Below are 6,714 nucleotides of genomic sequence, written 5' to 3' on the forward strand. Positions count from 1 at the left end.
CTCCCCTTGGTGTGTGTGTGTGTGTGTGTGTGTGTTTGGTATACTGTAGTAGTGTGTGTTTCACACATGTCACAGTCTCCTTCCAAAAGCTTTCTCCGTCTGACGGGCCAAGTAACAACTCCCACTCCTCTGTGTGTGTGTGTGTGTGTGTGTGTGTGTGTTTTTGTGAATGATGTAAGCCTAAATATTCATCAGACCCAGTTGGAGAGTGGAATGGGGAACTGGGGCGGAGAGGAAGAGAGAGAAGAACGTGAATTCTAGGAATATAAATCAGGAGAGACCCAGGGAAAGAGTGAGCAAACGGAGGAGAGAGAGATTCAGAGAGAGAAGAGAACGTCAAAGAGGAAGGGAGGGCGAGAGAAACCGAAGGAGAGAAAATGAAAGAGGTAGAGAGAGACGGCGAGGGATCAGACTGGGTGTATTTTCCGTCTGGAGCTTTCTGAGGGCCGCGCCTCCCTCGTGGGTGATGGAACGAGGGGCAGAGAGAGTAACGCCAGGTCTGGAGCTTTCTGAGGGCCGTGCCTCCCTCGTGGGTGATGGAACGAGGGGCAGAGAGAGTCACACCAGGTCTGGAGGTGAGGAGGAGGAGTGGAAAGAAGGAAGTGTTGAAGGATGGATGACAGTTAAAGAGAGAAAGCTTATTTTGTCCTGTGCGATGTCACTGGGATGGTAATGGTGGAAACTGGGGAAATGTTGTGTGTGTGTGTGTCTTTGTGCTTGTATGCCTGCATGCATGCATACATGAGTGAGTTTGAACACTGTGTCTGTGTGCATGCATCCATGTTTGTTTGTTTGTTTGTGTGTCGGCAGGTTGCCAGGGGATGGTCGAGCCTTGCATGACAATTCTGTAACCCTGAGGAAAGGCTGAAGGGAAACCTAGCGGGTTGCCAGGTATGTTGGTGCACTCTGTTAGGCAGACTTGGCTGTGTGACTGGGGTTGCCAGATGTCTGTTTGTTTGTCAGAGTGTTGTCTCATTGTATTAAAATGTACTTTTAACTATAAACTATCAGGAAACGGCTGTTTCTGCTGTTATTTGTTTGCTAAATAAGCCAAGAGTTGGATCATTATAACACAGATGGAACATTGTTTAAACTTGTTATAAAACATTAATTTGTAGTGATATGTCACATCCAAATCAATGTGAACTGTGCATGCCACTCTACAGCTCTAGAAATAAACCACTTTATTCACTGTCTTTTTTTAGTCGACCTATGTTGTGATACTTTGGAAATGCATTTCAAGACTTGCCATACAGTAGACCTGTACTTTTCTACTGTATGTTGTTGACTCAGTCAACTAATTATATTATAATTATATCAGTATCTGAAAATCGAGTCATTCCATTTAGAGCCTAACGCTGTTGCCTGATAATACGTTCTGTTACACTTATACAAAATATATATCATGTCATGTGGTCAGGAAAGATGACAGCGATGAATACTTGGAGCACATGGCTAGCTAGCGTCCATTAGCACTCCGCCAGACTCCCTTTGACAACTGCTGGCCAGACGGGGCTCCTGTTACCTCCCTATCACATGTGCTGAGAGGCCAGATTGAAAAGAGCAGCACAAACGTCCACTGTTTTAATGTCCAGAAGCGTCCACCGCCGGTCGCCCAGCGCACCTGTTCTGGCGCGTTGCCCTCAGCTGAATATGTTTCAGTGGATGCAGCACTCTGTACAATGAGCGCTCGGTAAACAAGCTATCGGGAATATCAAAAGACAACAAGGGCTCGCCCAGACCCATCCAGAGGGTTCTACCGCTGGCTGTGTGTGTGAGTGTGTGTGTGTGTGTGTGTGTGTCTGAAAGAGAGAGATTGTGTGTGTGTGTGTGTGTGTGTGTGTGTGTGTATGTGTGTGTGTGTTTGATTGCGTGTACTGTACTGTGTGTGTGTGTGTGTGTGCACGCGCGTGTGTGTGTGCGTGTGTGTGTGTGCGCGTGTGTGTGTGTGTGTGCGCGTGTGTGTGTGTGTGTGTGTGGGGGGGACAGACAGATGGGGAGAAAAGCTGTTGTGGCTTCATTGTTGGCGTGAGATGGACCCTGTTCAATAAATAACACAGCTAGTCAGCAGGTCAGATTACACACACACACCACAGCCGCCTCAAACAAACGCACTCACCGAACACACACACACGTGCACACGTACACACACACACGCACACACACAGTGCGCCAGACACCTCTGTCACCAAGTTTTTCGATGTACGATCCACAGTAAGGATCCGGTCATTCGTAGGCCACGTTTGGCGTATCGAAAAACGGAGGGAAAGAGTCAACGACGCGAGTGATGAAAGGAAATGTGGAGTGCGGAGACATCAACAGCTTCACCAGGGGAATGTAAACCAGGATGTGTGGTCTGCGGAGAGCGTCTTTCTGGCTCCGCAGACGAGTCGAGGCTGAACCTCTCTGTTTAGGTCATATCCTGAGACAGTACGGGAGGTTTCCCTCCTAGATGCTGATCTGTTTGAGCGCGTTTCTGGTGTGGTTTGAGGTCAGGAAGTGGGCTGCGGACGCGGTCGGTTTCTCTGATTGGGGAGAGCGTGTGTTATCAGCCGTCACCGAGGCCGAAGGGAAGTGGTTGTGTAGTGCGATTGGATGAGTTAAAGATAAGCGGACTCTCTGAGTCCCCCGATACAGTGGACACACACACACACACACACACACACACACACACACACACACACACACACACCATAGTTATGTCTGGTGGTCACAGAGAGTGATGAAGGTCTCTCAGGGCCATAGCCTCTCACACAGTTGCTGCTTTGTCCTTCCGTCAGCTGTGATGTGTGTGTGTGTGTGTGTGTGTGTGTGTGTGTGTGTGTGTGTGTGTGAGGGAGAGAGAGAGAGTGTGACTGTGTGAGAGAGAGAAAGACCTCTGTTGACTTAGCTGTCTGTCGTAATCCTGCTACTTTCACCATGATGGTGCCAAGTGGCACACACTCTTTAGACTCTCTCACTCTCCTCTCTCTCTCACTCTCCTCTCTCTCCCTCCCTCTCTCTCCCTCTCTCTCTCTCTCTCCGCACCCCTCTTCTCTCCATTTTCCCCTGTCGTCATTAATCATTAGGTAAATAGATGAGGGTTTAGTATTGGTCTTTGCAGACTTCTCTGAGCTGAGTAGTGTATCAGCTGTGAGCTAACTGCCTCCTCTCGAACAAGGGAGAGCGTTGGGCTTCCTTCCGTCGGGCCTGTCTCTTCCTGGGCCACTCTGGCAGCTTCCATCCCTGTAATCACCGATCTACTCTGGGCTCGAGCCCAGCCTCTGCTGTCTGCCTTCAGGTCCTAACTAACCAGGCAGAATAAAGGATAAATAATAATAAATGTTTAGGAGCAAAAAGAGGCACACGGTGAACTGTGAAACCAGTCCAAATTGACAAAACAGCAGTCCTCTAGTGTTTCAACAGTAGAGATTCACGTCAAATAAAAGATTTTGGTTTGAATTCCCGGCTCGCGTAGCGCTCTAGGCCCTGCTGGTAAGCTGCCGTATCTGGACTGTTGTTCTAATTTCGTCTCCTTTATTCTTGACGTTTAGCCAGGAAAATGGGAGTCAAGACGTGAAGCGTCATTTGTTATGGGGACCGTAAACCAAATCCCACGTGACACACCTCTGTTTCTGTTTTCCAGAGAGAGGGTCCGGCTTCACGTGACCCCCCCTGAGGAAACGTACCCATAATTCAGCCCTCTGGTTCAGAGTTAACCCTTTAGGAGCTGGTGATGGATCAGTTGTTCCTTCCGTCCGGGGCTCCTCCCCTGCTTTCCCTGGTCAAAACCATGTGGCGTTCGACAGGGTGGACGTCAACCCTGTCGATGTCAATCCGGATGGTTCTGTGAAGGAAAGGAGATGAGGAAAAAACGTGTTTTATTATTAGTGTGCTTGCTGATAGAATGTTTATGTTTTCCTGCAAACTTTTAACAGCTTTTTACCGTGTCTTCATAATGCTTATGAGCTTAAGAAGAGGTCTTTAGATAGAGGTTTTTCCTTCTCCAGAGATAGAGAACCACTTTATTCTACTGTCGCTGTCTGGTTTTATTCCTTTACCATGGTGAAACCTGATTTCCAGAAGTGCCTGCTACTCCTGGCCTGTCTGCTTGGGACAAAAACAGTTAATCTGGAGGACGTTAAGTGAATCTCTCTTTCTTTCCATCTTTTGCCCTCACTCTACCTCTCTCTCTCTCTAACTGTTCTTTCTTTGTCTCTTAGAAGGATTGCGCCATCGCTTTCACTACTTCCATATATCTCTCTCTCTCCTTCTCTCTCTCTCTCTTTCCAACGTTCTCGCATACTTTAATACTCCCTCAGTCCTTCCTCCAGCTTCTCTGTGTCTATCTACTGTATGCTTGGTCTCAACTCACGGGGAAGTGCATTGCAGCACCTGTCTAGTTGCATACTACAGTACATAAACAAATCATCAAATCCAATACTCTCAGACTGCCTCTAGCTCTAAGACTTTGTGTACAGGCCCTTCCCTCTTCTAGTATATTATGGTGCTCTCTCTCTCTCTCTCTCTCTCTCTCCCTCTCTCTCTTTCTCTCTCTCTCTCTCTCCCTCTCTCTCTATCTCTCTCTCTCTCCCTCTCTCTCTCTCTCTCTCTCTCACTCTCTCTCTCACTCTCTCTCTCTCTCTCTCTCTCTCTCTCTCCCTCCCTCTCTCTCTCTCCCTCTCTCTCTCTCCCTCTCTCTCTCTCTCTCTCTCCCTCTCTCTCTCTCTCTCTCTCTCTCTCTCACTCTCTCTCTCACTCTCTCTCACTCTCTCTCTCTCTCTCTCTCCCTCTCTCTCTCTCTCTCTCTCTCTTCTCTCTCTCTCTCTCTCCCTCCCTCTCTCTCTCTCTCTCTCTCCCTCTCTCTCCCTCTCCCTCTCTCTCTCTCCCTCTCTCTCTCCCTCTCTCTCTCCCTCTCTCCCTCTCTCTCTCTCTCTCTCTCTCTCGTCTCTCGTCTCCTGGCTGGGGCACCTCAGGTGTGCTGCTTGGTTCTGCTCTTCTGAGCTGAGATGCTGGTAAAATAAGTGTCTTGAGAAAGTTGTCATTTGTGTGTTGCTGTCTTGTTGTCAGCATTTCCTCTGGGTGTGTGTATTTGTCTGCATTTCCTGTGTGTGTGTGTGTGTACATGTGTATGTGTCACATGTGCAATGTTACAGTGTGCTCCTCCAGATGCTCATCTTCAAGTGGTCAGAGGTAATCAGAGGTCAAAGCACAGCCAGTCTCTCCCTAAACTCTCGTTAACCCTTTCGATACGACCACGTCACCGGCAACATTTAAAAAAATATCTAACAAATATTTAATAATATTAAAAAAATATCTAACAAATCTAAAAAATTCCTCACTCCAACACTTGCTGAAAGCTGAGAAACTGCACTTTCTAGTATTATAGGGAAAATCCAATTAATATTCAAAATGTTGTCACTGTACTTTCAGGGTTAAAAGGGTTAAAGCACTGATCCAGACCTGAGGTCTCAGCAGCCTGGGAGCAGAGAGGACGCTGCTAGGACTCTGACACTATTCTGCCATGTTATTATCAGAGAATAGGACACTATTCTGCCATGTTATTATCAGAGAATAGGACACGAGTCTGGCATGTATTCTTATAAGGGCTAATGTTAGGATGGTTAAAGGTTGTGTGGTTAAAGGTGCAATCTGCAATATTTCCTGTGAATTCTGAAATTGAAATAGAATAGAGTTTGACAGGACAGTGCAAAGACATGACAGCGCAAAACAGTACAAAAACAGTGCACAAAATACAAGAAAAAACAATGCCACAAAATGCGTATAAAAAAAGAGCAAATTAATCAATTTTTTATTATAAAAAAATAAATAAATTAGTATCGATTTTACCCAGCGGACCCTGTAGCCTACAGAGAGCAGGCAGCACAGAATGAGTAGGCGAAGGGCTCGTCCACACGGACCTGTGTGCTTCTGAAACCAACGTTTTTTGGGCTCCGGTTTCCCAAAAAAATCTGTCACACGTGGTGTGATAAAAAATATGATACATAAAAAACGCAAAATCCGCTACCAAGCGATGTAATACACATGCCAAAGCAGTAGACTACACCGACCGGCCAACGCATCACTGTAGTCGGTCCTTCAATGTGCGGGCGAAGCAGATCCCTTAACGACAGTAGCGCCAAAACCACCTCATTCTTGAAATTGTACCACCAGCTAGAGGTCCAACCCGGCCTCGTCCAGAACCTCCGCTGGCGGGCCTCTGCCGTCGTGACCCGGCCTCGTCCAGAACCTCCGCTGGCGGGCGGGCCTCTGCTGTCGTGGGAGTGCAGTTGGGGAAGCTAGCAAGAGGAGCAGCCTCCTTCGTTGCTCATTCAGGCGCCTCTGTTGTTGAAGGAGGTTGAGCAGCTCGATATGACACCCAAAGAGTGCAGATAGCATGCTAACAAATAACGTTAGCACCAGCATTTTTGTAAGGTCTGCCATTTTACTAGCTATTTACTGTCGCTCTGACGTCAAACAATGGAGACAAGTAATAAAATACGGTGGTTATCCTATCTACACGCAACCGCTGACACCAGAGTCAAACCAAATAAAATAATGTTTAAAGCTATTTATCTGGGCAATAAGTGTTTATTTGCTTGTAAAAACACTATATAAAACATTGGAATAAACACAAACATTAATACAAGAAGTAATACAAATATCTTAAGAATAAAAAACAAGAGTAACTCCACAGTGTAAGTTGGCAGTCTGATGGCACTCTGTGAATTAAAA

The sequence above is a fragment of the Borostomias antarcticus genome, assembly GCF_949987555.1.
Source record: "Borostomias antarcticus genome assembly, chromosome: 29".
In the NCBI taxonomy this organism is placed as follows: Eukaryota; Metazoa; Chordata; class Actinopteri; order Stomiiformes; family Stomiidae; genus Borostomias; species Borostomias antarcticus.